Source organism: Cannabis sativa, chromosome 6 (genome assembly GCF_029168945.1).
Source record: "Cannabis sativa cultivar Pink pepper isolate KNU-18-1 chromosome 6, ASM2916894v1, whole genome shotgun sequence".
In the NCBI taxonomy this organism is placed as follows: Eukaryota; Viridiplantae; Streptophyta; class Magnoliopsida; order Rosales; family Cannabaceae; genus Cannabis; species Cannabis sativa.
This window is the reverse complement of record NC_083606.1, coordinates 70115118-70132850: the sequence shown is the minus strand read 5'-3', so window position 1 is coordinate 70132850 and position 17733 is coordinate 70115118. Positions and strand designations below refer to the sequence as shown.

Genomic DNA, 17733 nt, shown 5'->3' with positions numbered 1-17733 from the left:
ATAATTAGCCCAACTAAACATGTTACTAATTTATGCTAATTTTTACCCTTTTTCCAAAAATATTATTAGCTATGGTTACAAGTTTCATCTTCCAGAAAGTTAATTGTCTTTTTGGAAAGCAATTCCAAAAAATTAGTTTCCTTCCAGAAAGCAATTTCAGGAAGCTAGTTGTCCTTCCGAAAAGAAGTTCGGAAAGGTTTGTTGACCTTCTAGAATGCTTGTTCCATTAAGCTTGTTGCATGTCTAGAAAGTCCTTTTAAAAAGCTTGTTACCATTCTAGAGAGCTTGTTTCCCGAGATAACATGGAGAACTTAGAATGGGTGTTAGTTAAATCGGTTAGTAATGGCATTAGCCTATTATACCTATCAGTACCTATTGTAACTAGATGAGCATAAGTGAGATAGTCATTTTTAATTCTAAAAGGTTAGAGAGAGAGAGAGAGAGAGAGAGAGAGAGAGAGAGAGAGAGAGAGAGAGAGAGAGAGAGAGAGAGAGAGAGAGAGAGAGAGAGAGAGAGAGAGAGAGAGAGAGAGAGAGAGAGAGAGAGATGTAAAATCTTTGGGAGAGAAGTAAGTCTTGTAACTCTCAATTGGCTTTGAAAGATTCTTATAACCTTCTAAACAATGATCAATGGAAGAAATGATAGTTGTTGTTCCAACCGAGATGTAGAGCATTGTAACTAGCTCGAACTCGTTAATTCTATTCTCTTCTATTATTCTATGTTTTTATTCATTACCATTTTTTGAGTCTCAGATAATTTGGTTCTTGAAAGTGTGTTTGATTGTTTAGTTGTTCTCTGCATCATAAGCCTTGATTGATTCACAACAAACTTGTATCAAAGTAGGTTCTTGAAGTCATTGCTGCCACAAAATATGATGTTGAAAAGTTCATGGTTCGAATGATTTTGGGCTATGGAGAATGAAGATGAAGGCCTTGCTGGTTCACCAAGGCTTGTATGAGGCTCTGCATGGGAGAAAAGGCTCTTCCTAAGGCAATGTCTGACAAAGACAAGAAGGAGATTCTTGCAAAGGCTCATAGTGCAATAATCTTGAACCTTGGAGATAAGGTTTTGAGGAAGATCACTAAAGAAACCATAGCTACTGGAATTTGGTTGAAGCTTGAAGGATTGTACATGACAAATCTTTGGTGAATAGATTGTATTTAAAGCAGTCCTTGTATTCATTCAAGATGATGGAAGAAAAATATGTTGGAGAACAGATTGATGAGTTTAACAAATTGATCCTCGATCTTGAGAACATTGGGGCTACCATTGAAGATGAAAATCAAGCATTGTTATTACTCAGTTCCTTGCCAAAATCATTTGGACATTTCAAGGGTACAATGTTGTATGGGAGAGAATCAATTACACTCGATGATGTTCAAAGGAGCTTAATCAAAGGAGTGAGTTAAAGAACTCTAGCAATGGTGATGGATTGTATACAAGAAGTGAGAATAGAAAAGGCAGTAAAGAAACAAAAGGAAAATCAAGATCGAAATCACAATTTAGTGGTTGGAAGAACATCAAATGTTATCATTGCAAGAAAGAAGAAAATATAGAAGGCTTAGTCTAAAAAGGCAAAGTCAGGTGATGCAAGATCTGAAGAAGATGCAGGTGTGATGAGTGATGGATATGACTCGGCTAGTACTTTGCTTGTTACCTCTGAGAATTTAAATTTTAAATGGATCAAAAATTCTGGGTATTCATTTCATAGGAAACCAAACTAATCATGGTTCGAGGAATTCAGACCAGGAGACTTTTGGTACTGTGTATCTTAGTGATAATAAGTTTTGCAAAATGGTAGGAATTAGAACTGTGAGGCTGAAACTTCATGATGGCATGGAAAGACTATTGAAAGATGTCGGAATGGTACCAAATCTTAAAAGGAATTTAATCTTTGTTGGAATGTTAGATGATCAGGGTTTTCTTGTCAAGATTGAGAATAGAGTCATGAAAGTTTGCAGGGTTCAATGCTAGTTATGAGGGGAAGAAAATCAAATGGAATCTATCCTCTTGAAGGTGTTAGTGTGACAAACACCAAAGCATGTGTGTCAAGCAAGCAATTGGATTCAGAAACAGAATTATGGCACGAGAAACTTTGCCATGTGAGTGAAAGAGAACTAAGTGAATTGAGCAAACAAGGTTTGCTTGAAAAAGTAAACTTGAAAAGCTTGACTTCTGTGATTATTGTGTGTTGGTAAATCTTACAGGGTCAAATTTATAATTAGAAAGAAGAGAACCAAGAGAACACTTGACTACATTCATAATTATCTGTGGGGGACTCTCAAGAACTGCATCTCACTCAGGATGGAGGTACTTTCTATCTATTATTGATGATTTCTCAAAAAAACTATGGATTATTATTTTGAAAAGTGCAACTGAAGTGTTAGATAAATTTAGACATTAGAAAATAATGAAAGAAAACTAAACTGATAAGAAAATGAAGAGACATAGGACTGATAATGGAGAAGAGAGAATGAAAGTTAGAGAAAAATTTTGGGAATTTGGAGTAATTTGGAAAGAAAAACAATAGAATACTAATGCAATTATATAATATTTTTAAGGTGAATTTGCGGTGAAAGCTCTTTATGTTTTAATTTTTATACATTTAACCCCCTTATTTTTTTGTTTTTGGTAGCAAAACCTCTTTAAGTTTACTTTTCTTTGCAAATGGAAAAAGAATTTTTTTTGGAGAGTTGGATGGTGTGATCCGTAATCTCGAAGATAGGATCTCTTGGATTCGAAAGCAGTATCCATCCAAGAACTTTGTAATGACCGCTCTAGTAATTTGGATTAGTAAAGGCAATTAGCACTAATTTTTATTATTTTATTATTATTTGTGAATTAATTTAATTGTGAACCCCAATATTTAGAAATAAATATTAGAGTTATAATTTCTCAATTCCGGAGATTTTATTAAACTCTAGGGGTATTATTTAACCTATATGTGTAATATGCTATTTTTGTAATTTTTGCTCGGCGACAACGAAAAATGCGATGGATGGCTAGATTGATCACATGGGTAAGTTTAGAACCTTATTTCATAGTGGGAAATATTTTAGAGAAATTAAATTATCGAGATTGAGCGGGGTTATGGATTTTGACCATTTTACCCCTAGCTTTAGAAATACCCTAGTTTTAAGTCTAAAGGGCATTTTAGTCTTTTGTTTAAGGTGAGTGAGGTGGCTGCCTAGGTGTTTGACACCTAATCTAAGTTGTTTTTCAGCAAAGAGTTTTGGGGAAAAACTCTTGTCTTTTGTGGAAAATTAAGAAAAGGAAAAATTAGAAAAAAAATGCTTTGTTCTTGAATTCTCTCTCTCTCTTTCCTTCGGCTGAAGCAAACCAGGGCAAGGATCAACATATTCATTCCATTTTTCTGGGATTTAGCTAGAATTCAAAGAGGTTTCAACTAAGGTAAAGCCCTAGAACTTTTAAAGATATGATTTTAAGTTTTTTCTTTGATTTGAGTTTGTGAAATTGTAAGTTAGGGGCTGTTAAGGCTTGAGGTGCCTAGGGTTCGAATTTTAGGGTTTAGTTAAGTTGATTTTAAGTCCTAGCTGCTGGTTTTCATGGGTGTAGATGGTTTTTATGCAATTTTAGGTTTAAAGTTCAAAGCTTTGAGCTTTAATGGCATAATTGGATTTATTGGTTTGTTCTGTGAATTACTGCTTGGATTCTATTGTTTATGCATTGTATAGGTATACTGGAGAGTTTGGTAAGGTTTGGGATTGAATTGAATCAAGGGGGATGATTTTTGGTTCCCAGCAGCAGAACCGGAATTCCGGTTCTGGGAGACCAGTACCAATCGGTCGACCGGTTGGTGACCCAGAACCGGATTGCCGGTTGGGAACCGGTCTGCCTGTTTGGGAAATTCCAGAACCCTAGTTTTGGCCAATTTTGAGATATTTAGGGTATTGCCATGAGGTTTATCGATAGGGAAACTTTTAGTTTCAAGTTTAAAGTCCCGGAAAGTGATTTAGTGAGTCACTCATCTGTGTTGCAATTATTGTGATTAGGGCGTCCATCTAGCACGTGAATTCCGTTCAGGTCGGCCAGCACACTTGAATTCGGAAAACAGGTAAGAACTGTGTATAATGTATTATGTGATTATCTGAATGTGTGTATATGTGTTTATATATGCATGCTTGAATTATGTTAAGCACTACCAACACTTGTATGAATAAGTTATAGAGTGCATTGGTATAGTGATTATTGTGATTGTGAGTACGATACAGTGATACCAACATAAGCATGGGAAAATGCTAAGGTGTGTGGTACATCACTTAGTGTTACTCAGTGATCGGGGTAAACCCTACCAACACTCGTACAGTGAGGTACGATGTGTATGTGGTATAGTGGTTGTACCCTGGTATTGAACGTTCATACTCATCTGTTAAGCTCTGTAAATAGGTGTATGGGCGCCTATTTACAGGTCGGAAATTATATGGTATGTTATATGCATTTCTTACTGAGTCCATTGACTCACAGTTTCTGCTTCTATGTGTAGGTAAAGGAAAGGCGAAGGCTGAACAGGAGTGAACCTGAGCTCGGATGAGATTGTACATGTCAAGCAGCGCGACCTGGAGTGTTCGGTCTCGGGACATCTGGGAGTTATATTTTGAAAGTCCTTGTGAGACCTAGAACTTGTGTATTTTGAATGTATAGTTTGAAAAGTAAATTTTACAAAGTTTAAAAAGGGATCCCAGAATTTGTAATTATTATATTATATTGCAAAGTTTAATATTTAAAGCAAAAGTTTTAATTTGACACGTTTTTCGAGAAATTTCTTTGATTAGCAAAGATTGCACAATAATTGAAAAAGCACTGTAGCGTGCTTTAGCATTAGGGCGCTACAATTTTGGTATCAGAGCCGCCAGGTTTGTCTACCGAAGCTTGCTATGACATGTACAATCTTCATCAGAGAAAGCTCGGTTCACGGTTCAGTAAGCCCGTACTTGTTTAGTATTTTAAATAAATATGAATGTGAAAGCTTGTTAGGAAGCATATTAGATCTAAATTAAATATATTTCTTTAAAAAGAAAAGAAAGTGTGTTGCCTTTAAGTCGTTAAGAGCGGTGTTAAGTTTTGATCGCTGTCTAACCTGCCTGGCTTATGGATTCGCAGGCTAAGTCCTATTAAATGGATGCCCCGCGAAATACAAGAAGTCAGGTGGCATGGTTGAGACCGGAGGCAGTCAGGGGAATCCTCAAAATCCTCGTGGTCGCGGCCGTGGCCGTGGCAGAGCTCAGGGTGGTCGCCCTGTAAATCCACCTCAAGCTCCTCCTGATTGGGAGCAAAGATTTTCTGAGATGCAAGATAGAATCCGCCAGCAAGATGAAGAGATTCAAAGGTTGAGGCAACAGGGTCCTCCTGCTGTGCCTCCTCAAGTGGTTCAGGCCGTTGCAGTTCCTGCGGTGCCAGCAGAACAACCTGTTGTTGGCAACTGTATGGAGCCGCTGTATGAAAGATTCTGGAAACAGGCACCTCCAGTGTTTTTGGGAGGCCCTGATGTGATGAAGGCCGAGCAGTGGCTTTCAGTGATTGAACGCATCCTCAATTTTGTGGGAGTGGTTGGAAATGACCGGGTGACCTGCGCCACTTTCCAGTTTCAGGAAGACGCTCTCGTGTGGTGGGAGTTGATAACCCTCACTCGAGACGTCACGTTGATGACCTGGGAAGAATTCAAGGAGTTGTTTAACTCCAAGTATTACAATGAAGCAGTCCGCAGTGCAAAGCGAAAAGAGTTCACTTATCTAGTTCAAACCGAGGGAATGTCGGTTACTGAATACACGACAAAGTTTGATCGGTTGGCTAAGTTGGCGACGGGAATTGTGCCGACTGATTTTAGCAAGAAAGAAAAATATTTGGCGGGTTTAAGTGCAAAGATTCGACATGACCTAGTGATTACCACCACTGAAGCAACCACATATGCGGAGATGGTTGAAAAGGCTTTGAGAGCCGAGGGAGCAGTGAAATTCCTTCAGGAGCCCCGAGTGACCTCGAGTGTTGGTGGAACCCCCACTGTTCCTACTCCTGTTTATGGTAGGGATGGTGGTGACTCCACCACTGAGCAGAAAAGAAAAGTTGTTCCAGCTTCTGGTGGCTCGGGGCAAAGCAAGCGGTTTCGTGGGAACCAAGGCAGAGGAGGACGCCAGGGTTACTCCTACCCTGAGTGTCCACGGTGCAAGAAACATCATCCAGGAGAATGTAACCGGAAGACATGCTTTCTGTGTGGCATGGTGGGGCATTTCAAGAAAGATTGCCCCCAGGCAAAGCAAGAGGAGTCGAAAGCTGAGGTGAAACCGGAACCTGCTCGTGTGTTTGCTATTACCCAAGCTGATGCTGCAGCCAGTCCTTCTGTTGTGACAGGTCAGCTTCCCGTCAACAACTTGTTATTTACAGTATTATTTGACTCGGGAGCTACACGTTCATATGTGGCTACAAGAGTGATTGACCTTTTGGGTAGGCCTTGTGATATTTTAGAAAGAGGGTTTGGAACCCTAATGCCTAGCGAGGAATTGGTTATCTCTAATAGGCGCATTAGGTCTATGCCAATTAGGATCGAAGATAGGGAATTGAATACTGACCTCATAGAATTGAAACTAACTGAGTTTGATATTATACTGGGAATGGATTTCTTATCCAAGTATTCGGCTAGTATAGATTGTAGGCGTAAAATGGTGACTTTTCAGCCGGAAGGTGAAGATCCATTTGTTTATGTTGGATCGGTTCAGGGGTCTCGGATCCCGGTTATTTCTGTGCTGAGAGCTAGGGATTTACTATGCAATGGTTGTGTAGGATTTCTATCGGTGGTATTTGACTCCAGCAGACCTGAAACATTTGGGCCTGAGGTAGTCCGGGTGGTGAAAGATTTTCTTGATGTGTTTCCCGAGGAGTTGCCGGGATTGCCGCCACAGCGAGAGATTGACTTTGTAATTGATTTGGCACCTGGAGTTGAACCTGTTTCTAAAGCTCCATATAGGATGGCTCCAGCAGAACTCAAGGAGCTTAAGTTACAACTTCAGGGGATGCTTGACATTGGGTTTATTCGACCCAGTGTGTCGCCCTGGTGTTGCTATAATTTATAAACACTACGCAAGTGCACGCAATCAAGTAGTATACTCACGCAGGTGAGGTCGAACCACAGGGAATTGGATTAATTACTACTAAATTATACTTATAATTCTATTTGGCAAATCAATAATTTTTATAATTGAAACAGAATGAAAGTAATTCAGAAAATTTAAATAACACAAGTGAAAGTTGAGCAAGATGAGATAATAGGGAGGAGAATCCTGTTGTATGTTTACCTAAATTGTTAATGCCTAATTGCTATCCTTTTCTTGAAGTGAATGACAGATTATAAATTAACCTAGCTCTTTTCAGATCTTCTAGATTATAAATCTCTTGTTCTCTAATTAATCTCTTAATTAAACTAACATGAAATCAGCATTAAGCAATAATCTACTTGTCACATAAGTCATGTGAATACTCTCGTTTCACATAGAACATCGATTATCCAATTTTAGCATTCTCAATTCTCACTTTTCAGATTTCGAATTGAGATCATAAAGCATGCACAAGGTGATCAATCTTAAACATGTAATTAAGCACAATTAAAGATAATTTCACAAACAAGAATGGAGGAATGGCAATTAAACATTAACTAGGCAAAACATTAAACAACAATCATCATCCTCCCTAAATGGGAAATTTAGTTCAGAAATAAATCCATAACCATTCCTATAGCAATATTCAACATAAATAAATTAAAGAGGAATAAAGAAAAGAACTGTTGGTGGATGAATTCTGGATCTTCACTTCAATCTCTGTGCTCTTCCTGCCGCTCTCTGCTGTCTTTTAGGGTTCCGAATTGCTTCCCCAGACTTCCAATCGCAGTTTTCTATTTATAACTAAAATTTAGGGTTCGATGGACGAAAATGCCCCTGGTCCGTACGGGATCTCGCCGCGGCTAAGCTTCTTCTCGCCGCGGCGAGATAATAGCAAATTAGGGGTCTTTCTGTATCTCTTAAATGGCCGCGGCGAGACTCTTCATCGCCGCGGCGACTGTGACCTTGAAACACTTCGAGATCTAGCCGCGGCCAAGTTGTGTTTAGCCGCGGCCAGATATGCACAATTACTCAGAAATTGTGTTTTCTTCGGCTCAGCACGTCTTTTATCGAATTTCTGCACCCGAGACCTCTTTTATTCCAAAGAACCTGAAAACATAGAAAACAAGCGTAATTCCGTCCCAACACAGCGAAAAACGCACATAAATTAGATCCAAAACATAGGCTAAAAATAGCCTAACAAACTCCCCCAAACTGACTCTTTACGCGTCCCCGAGTAAACTAAGACTAAACTAAAAACAAACTGACAATGATAGCTAAACTTTCCGACAATTGAACTGTTACCACCACCTGCACAACTTCAATCCATCAATAACCAGAATTTTAACTCGCCAACTCTAAGAACTAATTTGAATGTGCAATTTACAAGTAAGTAAGTCATACAAACATAAAACATCGCAATTGCCAACAATATCACAACTGTTCTAAACTTTCCAACATCCCACTAACACATGATCAATAAGTTTGAACGACATACCTCTCTCCACTAATGTTGACAAATTTCTATTTGGAATCAATAGGTCTTTTTCGGTTAACATCGCATGGCTTAGGTACATGGGTAGGTGAGAAGTCATTTAAGCTACACTATACCATAAGCACTATTAACCAAGCAAGCCTAGACATTTATTTTGCTTTCTTTCCATATATCCCAAAAACAGAAATAAGAGATTGCAATTTTTCTTATGTGTGTACCTCATCATTTTCTTAACTTTTTTTTTCTTCAAGAAGACATTTTTGCATTTTTTTTTCTTCTTTTTTTTTTTCAGAGGCACAACACACAATATTATTCTTTTTTCTCAATCTCTCACCCCTACACTTTATTTTTCCACTTACAACACTTATTTCCCCCCCCCCCCCCCAAACTTGCTTCAAGGCTCATGGCATAATAAGGTATGTTCAGGGTGAAAAGAGTTAAATATAACAAATTCAGCTCAGTTAAGTGGTGAAAATTTTTAAAACAGGCTAAGGCTCAACTTTGGGTATACTATGGTAAAAATTTCTAGGTAGGCTTGAAAGGCTCAATCGTTCCAAAGAAAACTTGCCTAAATCACTTTCCAAACAGAAAAAAAAAAATCAAGCATTTCGCTTCAAGAGAGTATGTCAAACAAATTCTATTTCATGTACAATCAATCATTCCACAAACCAAATAGAACAGAAGTGATATGCGAGAATAACAAATGTTTTAAGTCTACATGAATCACTTCCTAGCACACATCCATCTTAATTCAAACAGTTGCAAGTCAAGCACACAGTTATGTTTTAATCCATTGCACAAGTGAATAACAACAATTCAATCAATCTTTCAATTTAGCTATCACACAGGACTAACAAAACTAAAACAAACTAAACTAAAAAAAATAAACGCGAATGTGTGAAAATAAACCAGGGTGAGAGAAACTTACCTGAGCCCCTTAGAAGGGGTTTGGCGGCGGTGGCTGGTCATAAGGGTTGAAGCGGGGTGGCATGGCAAAATAGTTCAGATCGTCCACACCGATATTCATTCTCGTGACAAGTGTGTTCAATTGAGCCACCTGCTGCTCATCAAAGATACTCCGCTGGGCCATGTAATTCTGCATATGCATGTTCTGCCGAATCAGATAATTCAGCTGGTCGTGAGTGTACTGCATGGCGGGGTCAAGAGGCCCGACAAGACGTGGTGGTTCGATGTCCTCATGTTCCTCTTCTTCTCTTGCTGGAGGACCTCTTTGAACTGGCGGTTGACCATGAGGATGAGGAGGTTTGAAGCGAAGAACAGTGGCCAAGTTAATAGGGCGCTGTGGCGGTGCTTTGGTATCATATGAGTACTGCGGTACCCCATGTTTCTCACACAAATCAGTGATAATTCCAGCCAGCCCAAGTCCTCCACCGGAAGATCCCTCAACCATTATGTCAAAGGTCACTCGAATAATATCCCCCACATTCAAATTATACCCTTTCATGATGCCATAAACCCATTTAATCCTGTCTATTTGAGCATCAGAAAAATGCTTGTTTGGGAGCAACCTTGCACTAACAAAGTAAAGCCAAGCCTTGGCCACTGGGTTAAGTTCACATCGGTACAATTGGTATGGTTCTCCAGCAAGCTCATGGAACCTCAGGCCAGGATACCCTAGAGTTTCAGCAATATCCACATAATTCAAACTTCTTTCTCGAAATTGCCGTTTCAAGGGTTGCTCCTCTACAGTGAAAGTGGGGAGGTCGTAAAGAGCATGAATATCGGCTGTGGTAGCAGGCACTCTAACCCCCCTAACTCTTACCTTGCTATCCTCTCTCTTTCAGGCCAGTTGGCTAAAAATTCCAAAGCTAGAGTTTGGTTACCACGCTCAGTGACATCCACGAACTTAGTCCACTGCCTATGTAGGATTTGATCCCTAATAGATGCAAATGCAGGGGGAATGTTGGCAGTTTGGCTTAGGTTCACAATGTCTATCCCTCTATCTTCAATGAATGCCCTATCTTTCAATTTCAAAAACCGCTCTTGAGCATCCATGTTGGTAAACCTAACTCTATCAAGATTAGAGCGACCCCTAGGTGGGTTGGATGATGAAGCTCCCCCTTCCTCATTGACTCTTGACCTCTTTGGACCCATCTCACCAAAATTCTTTTCTAACTCTCAAGATTTTTCAAAATTTCGACAGCACTTCCCCTTAAAAATCGACTTCCCGGGACTTAATTCCCTTTCAATCTAACCCAATTCTATTCACACAAATAATTTCAACAATGTATATAGCAAAAATCCCAAATATCCAACAAATAATCCAAAACTATCCAACAAATTCACAAATTCTTCAATAAAAATTGGATTGGAAGTCTTAGAATCAATACCTCAATGACAATTCCTCCTTTAATCATCCTCCATTGTTGAAATCTTGAAGCTTTTGAGAAAGAAAAGGATGAATAAGGGTTTTTAAATTTTTGGGTGAGGTTTTAGGGATTTGGGGTTGATTTTGAGTGGGAATTAGTGTTTGATGAGAGAAATAAGGGTTTAGGATGATTGATGATGAAAGTTTATGGTTAGATTTGGTGAAAAGGAATTTTGAATGGGATTAGATGAAGAAAAATGGTGAAATAGGGTGTTTTCGGCGTGGAGAGGAGAGGGTTTGAATGGGGTGTGATTTTTGAAATGTTAGGGATTTGGGGTTTTTAAACTTTAACTGACCAATCTCGCCGCGGCGAGAAATCGTGAAAATACCCCCCTCTCTGTAAGGCTTAACTGGCCGCGGCGGTATATAGCCTCGCGGCGGCGAGAAATCGTGAAATTAAGCCCCTTTCTGTAAGGCTTAAATGGCCGCGGCCAGCATTCCTTCGCCGCGGCCACTGAAGGGTTTTTTTTTTTTTTTTCACTAACAAAAAAAATGGAGAAAAAGAAAAATAACAGTAAAACTTAAAAAGAGTTCAACTAAATCATAACGAACACTTGGGTTCCCTCCCAATTAGCGCTAACTTTATCGTCGCTTAGCTAGACGTTGATCGAGATCTTCACAGTGGCGCCAGAATCATGGCGGACTTGGTTTGATCAAATTGACCCCCCAAGTAGAGCTTTAATCGCTGCCCATTCACTTTGAAAGTATTAGGACCTTCACCTTTTAGTTCCACTGCTCCATAGGGAAACACTTTGATCACCGTAAATGGCCCTGACCACCTTGACTTTAATTTACCAGGAAACAACTTTAGTCTTGAGTTGAAGAGTAGAACTTGTTGACCAGGTTGAAACTCCTTTCTGACTAGATTTTGGTCATGCCACCTCTTAGTTCTTTCCTTGTAAATCTTAGCGTTCTCATAAGCTTCGTTTCGAAATTCTTCCAACTCATCCAACTGTAGTAGTCTTTTCTGCCCAGCAGCTTTTAAGTCCATGTTCAGAGTTTTCATTGCCCAATAAGCTTTGTGTTCTAACTCCACCGGTAAATGACACGCCTTTCCAAACACCAACCGATATGGTGACATCCCGATTGGCGTTTTGAACGCTGTTCTATAGGCCCACAATGCGTCATCCAACTTTCTTGACCAATCTTTCCATGATCTCTGCACCGTTTTCTCCAGAATCATCTTTATTTCCCGGTTAAAAATCTCGGCTTGGCCATTACTTTGCGGATGATAAGGGAGGGCAGTTCTATGACGAACACCATATTTTGAAAGAAGTGTTTCGAACTGTTTGTTGCAGAAATGACTCCCTTCATCGCTTATGATCGCTCGGGGAGTACCAAACCGTGTGAATATATTCTTCTGAAGGAACCGAAGAACTGTTTTTCCATCATTAGCTGGTGTTGCTGCAGCTTCTACCCATTTTGATACGTAATCCACAACTAGTAAAATGTATAGATTGCTAAATGATGAAGGAAAAGGACCCATAAAGTCTATCCCCCATACATCAAACAACTCTACTTCCAAGATTCCTGTCAAAGGCATTTCGTTTCTCCTTGAGATGTTTCCTGTACGCTGACAACGATCACATGCCTTCACAAAAGTACTAGCATCTTTGAAAAGTGTTGGCCAAAAGAATCCGCTTTGCAACACCTTGGCACCTGTTCTAGTTCCACTGAAGTGTCCCCCACATGGTAGAGCATGACAGTGATTAAGAATAGAGTACATCTCCTCTTCAGGCACACACCTTCTTATTATCTGATCTGCACAGTGCTTGTAGAGGATTGGCTCTTCCCAGTAGTAATGTTTCACCTCGGAAAAGAATTTCTTTAATTGTTGGCGAGATAGCTCAGGAGGAGTGATATTGGCAGCTAAGTAGTTAACATAATCAGCATACCATGGTACCATAAGACTTTCCCTCACACTAAAGAGTTGTTCATCGGGAAATTGTTCATTTATTTGTACCTCTTTCGTATTCTGACTTTCTTCCAGCTCTAGTCTTGACAAGTGATCTGCCACCAAGTTTTCAGTACCCTTCTTGTCTTTTATGTCTAGATCAAATTCTTGCAAAAGAAGAACCCATCGAATGAGTCGTGGTTTGGCATCCTTCTTAGTCATCAAGTATTTGATTGCTGAATGATCTGTATACACTATCACTTTATTGCCAATCAAGTAGGGTCGAAATTTGTCACATGCAAACACTATAGCCAGCATCTCTTTTTCTGTAGTAGCGTAGTTCAGTTGAGCATCATTCAAGGTTTTTCTTGCATAGTAAATGGTTCTGAATACCTTGTCAACCCGTTGTCCCAAAACTGCTCCAATGGCATAATCACTTGCATCGCACATGATTTCAAAAGGTAATTCCCAGTTTGGTGTAGTCACGATCGGTGCTGAGATTAACTTATCCTTGAGAATCTGGAATGCTTCAAGACAATCTTTCCCAAATTCAAAAGGTACTCCACTAGCGAGAAGATTGGATAGCGGTTTGGCAACTTTGGAGAAGTCTTTGATAAATCTTCTATAGAACCCGACATGACGCAAGAAGCTTCGAACTCCCTTAACTGAAACTGGAGGAGGCAAGTTCTCAATTGTAGATACTTTGGCTCTGTCAACCTCAATACCTTCTTTCGAGATTTTGTGTCCCAGCACTATTCCTTCTGTAACCATGAAATGGCACTTTTCCCAGTTCAACACCAAATTAGAGTCTTCACACCTTGTTAAAACCAATTCCAAGTTGCTTAAACATTGGTCAAACGATGAACCAAACACTGAAAAATCATCCATGAACACCTCGATGCACTTTTCTATTAAATCTGAAAATATGGCCATCATACACCTCTGAAATGTTGCTGGAGCGTTACACAGCCCAAATGGCATTCGTCGAAAAGCAAAAGTACCATATGGACATGTGAATGTTGTTTTCTCTTGATCCTCCGGTGCTATAGCTATTTGGTGATACCCTGAGTACCCATCAAGGAAACAATAGTACTCTTGACCTGCCAACTTGTCTAACATCTGATCAATGAATGGGAGTGGAAAGTGATCTTTTCTTGTGGCCTTGTTGAGTTTCCGGTAGTCAATGCAAATTCTCCATCCCGTGACAGTTCTGGTTGGGATGAGTTCATTCTTTTCATTCTTCACCACCGTCATCCCTCCTTTCTTTGGAACAACTTGGACTGGACTCACCCATTTACTATCTGAAATAGGATACGCTACCCCGGCATCTAACCACTTTAAGACTTCTTTTCTGACAACCTCCTTCATTGGTGGATTTAATCTTCGTTGTGCATCAATGGTTGGCTTCACTCCTTCCTCCATTAAGATTCTGTGCATTACAGTTGAAGGGCTGATCCCTTTAATATCTGCTAAAGTCCATCCAATGGCTTTTGTATGCTTCCTTAGCACCCGTAATAGCTTGTCTGTCTCTACAGAAGATAGGGAAGATGCCACAATAACAGGAAGTGTCTTATTTTCTCCCAAATATTCATACTTGAGATGCTCTGGTAGGACTTTTAACTCTAGTTGAGGAGGCTTTTCAGTAGATGGGGTAGGCTTTGTTGGTATGACTCCTAACTCTTCATAGTATTTTCTATTCAACGGTCCATAAGAGTCGAGCCACAAAGCATACTCATAAGCTTCCTTACCGTCTTGTTCCACCACCTCCTCTTGTACCAAAGTCAGATTAAGAGGGTCTTCAGCATGCGTCTTTGTCTCCACCAACTGGTCCACCACATCAATTGCAAAACAGTTGTCACTAGCCGTAGGGTAGGTCATTGCTTTGAGCACATTAAATACAACTTCATCTCCTTGTACCCTCAGCTTTAACTCTCCTTTCTGAACATCAATTAGTGCTTTCCCTGTTGCCGAGAAAGGTCTCCCCAGGATGATAGGAACATTGCTGTCTTCTTCCATATCCAGAACAATGAAGTCAGCTGGAAAGATGAACTTGTGAACTTTTACTAACACATCCTCAATGACTCCTCTAGGATGAGCTAGTGATCGATCTGCCAATTAAAGAGTTACCGTGGTTGGCTTTGCTTCACCGAGCTGCAGTCTTTTAAACACTGACAAAGGCATTAAGTTTATACTGGCTCCCAAATCACATAGTGCATTTATTCCTTCAATTTTTCCAATAGTGCATGGAATAGTGAAGCTCCCTGGATCTCTGAGTTTTGGAGGGAGTTTCTTCTGTAGAATAGCGCTACACTCTTCAGTTAGAGCCACTGTCTCATAATCTTCCATCTTCCTCTTCTTTGACAAAATTTCCTTCATAAACTTCACATAACTTGGCATCTGCTCTAAAGCTTCAGCAAAGGGAATGTTAATGTGAAGTCTTTTGAAGATTTCTAGAAACTTGGTGAACTGCTTGTCTAAGCTTGAATTTCTGAGCCTCTGAGGATAGGGTATCTTCACATGATGATCAATGCTAATCGGTGGAGACTGTTGTGGTAGTGCTGAGCTTTCAGTAGCCTTCTCTGCTGTTGGTGTTGATGTTTGCACTGGTTGAGCATTTATTTCTTCATCTACCTCAACTGGTTGTGGTAGCTCAGGCCCATCATACTTCATACCGCTCCTCAGGGTAATTGCTTTGCAGTTTTCTTTGGGATTGACTTCAGTTGTGCTAGGCAAATTTCCTTGAGGGCGGGTTGCTACCTGAGTTGCTAGCTGGCCCATCTGAGTCTGCAGGTCTTTAATTGAAGATCTAGTTTCAGTCATAAATTGGAGCAGTAAATCTGTTTGCAAACTAGAACTTCCACCAGAGGCTTGTTGCTGATTAAACTGTTGGTTCTGATTTCTTTGCTGATAGAACCCACTATTTCTTCGGTTGTTACCCTGGTTGAACCCATAATTGTTGTTGTTGTTGTTCTGTGAAAAATTCCCAATGGCTTTAGCTTCATCCATTGGCAAATCATCCACATCTGCTTGACACTCCGAAAAGTGATGACTTCCTCCACATAACTCACAAACAATTTGGGCTTGTTTAGCTTGCCCTGCAATTATTTTTGTCAATGCCTCAACTTTGTTGTTAACTTTGTGATGGCATCAACTTCTAACACACCAGCTACCTTCTTAGATTGACTCCTTTCAGTTGGCCACTGCTGATTGTTTAGAGCCATCTCCTCCAATAGATCATACGCCTCATTAGCACTCTTTCTCATAAAAGCTCCGCCCGCTGCTGCATCTATTAAAGTTCTAGTATTACCAACCAGCCTGTTGTAGAAGTTGTGAACCAGCATCCACTTCTCTATACCATGATGAGGACACCTCCTGATCAGATCTTTAAACCTCTCCCAAGCCTCATGGAGAGATTCATTATCTTGTTGGCAGAAATTATTGATTTCTCCTCTCAGCTTTGCAGACTTGGCTGGAGGAAAGAACTTTGACAAGAATTTTGTTGCCAGATCATTCCAGGTGGCAATAGAATTGGGTGGCAAGTAATTCAACCAACTCTTGGCTCGTTCTCTGAGCGAGAATGGAAACAATCTCAGTCGAATAGCATCATCGCTAACTCCATTAACCTTAAAAGTTTCACAAAGTTCCATGAAGTTAGAGAGATGCAGATTAGGATCTTCAGAAGGGAGGCCACCAAGGCGGGCGAAGGCGCACCATTTGAAGGATGGCAGGTTTAATCTCGAAGTTGTTTGCATCCACTGCCGGTGGCCTGATACATGACTGCACTCCCGTCAGAGTAGGGAGAATGTAATCTCTCAAGCTACGGCCATTAGCTTGATCTTCCACGGCACCTCCATTATTACCATTATTACCCCCATTGTTTCCAGCATTATTATTCATATTGGCAGCCATGATTTCTAATGTTTCAGCAGTTGCTGAAACTCTTTCTTGCCTCTTGTTCTTTCGATTCCTCCTGCAAGTTTTCTCGATTTCAGGATCAACTGGTAATATGACTGCTTGTCCTTGACGACACATGCACTTAGGATTCCTGAAATAGATCAAGAAAATATTGCAAGAAAAAGGTTAGAAAAATCAGCAAGAGAAAATATACCAAAGTAGAAGTTAGTATAATTTTATGTAATATTAATCTTTAACAATTCCCCGGCAACGGCGCCAAAAACCTGTTGCTATAATTTATAAACACTACGCAAGTGCACGCAATCAAGTAGTATACTCACGCAGGTGAGGTCGAACCACAGGGAATTGGATTAATTACTACTAAATTATACTTATAATTCTATTTGGCAAATCAATAATTTTTATAATTGAAACAGAATGAAAGTAATTCAGAAAATTTAAATAACACAAGTGAAAGTTGAGCAAGATGAGATAATAGGGAGGAGAATCCTGTTGTATGTTTACCTAAATTGTTAATGCCTAATTGCTATCCTTTTCTTGAAGTGAATGACAGATTATAAATTAACCTAGCTCTTTTCAGATCTTCTAGATTCTAAATCTCTTGTTCTCTAATTAATCTCTTAATTAAACTAACATGAAATCAGCATTAAGCAATAATCTACTTGTCACATAAGTCATGTGAATACTCTCGTTTCACATAGAACATCGATTATCCAATTTTAGCATTCTCAATTCTCACTTTTCAGATTTCGAATTGAGATCATAAAGCATGCACAAGGTGATCAATCTTAAACATGTAATTAAGCATAATTAAAGATAATTTCACAAACAAGAATGGAGGAATGGCAATTAAACATTAACTAGGCAAAACATTAAACAACAATCATCATCCTCCCTAAATGGGAAATTTAGTTCAGAAATAAATCCATAACCA

General features: G+C 39.6%; 1 non-coding gene across 1 annotated transcript; it reads left to right on the top strand.

The window, feature by feature from the left end:
- The first annotated feature begins 16235 nt into the window (after positions 1-16235).
- Positions 16236-16342, top strand: LOC133039534 (small nucleolar RNA R71). Its single transcript, XR_009688672.1, has one exon. It is a non-coding gene; the product is annotated as a small nucleolar RNA R71 (small nucleolar RNA).
- Positions 16343-17733: the final 1391 nt, after the last annotated feature.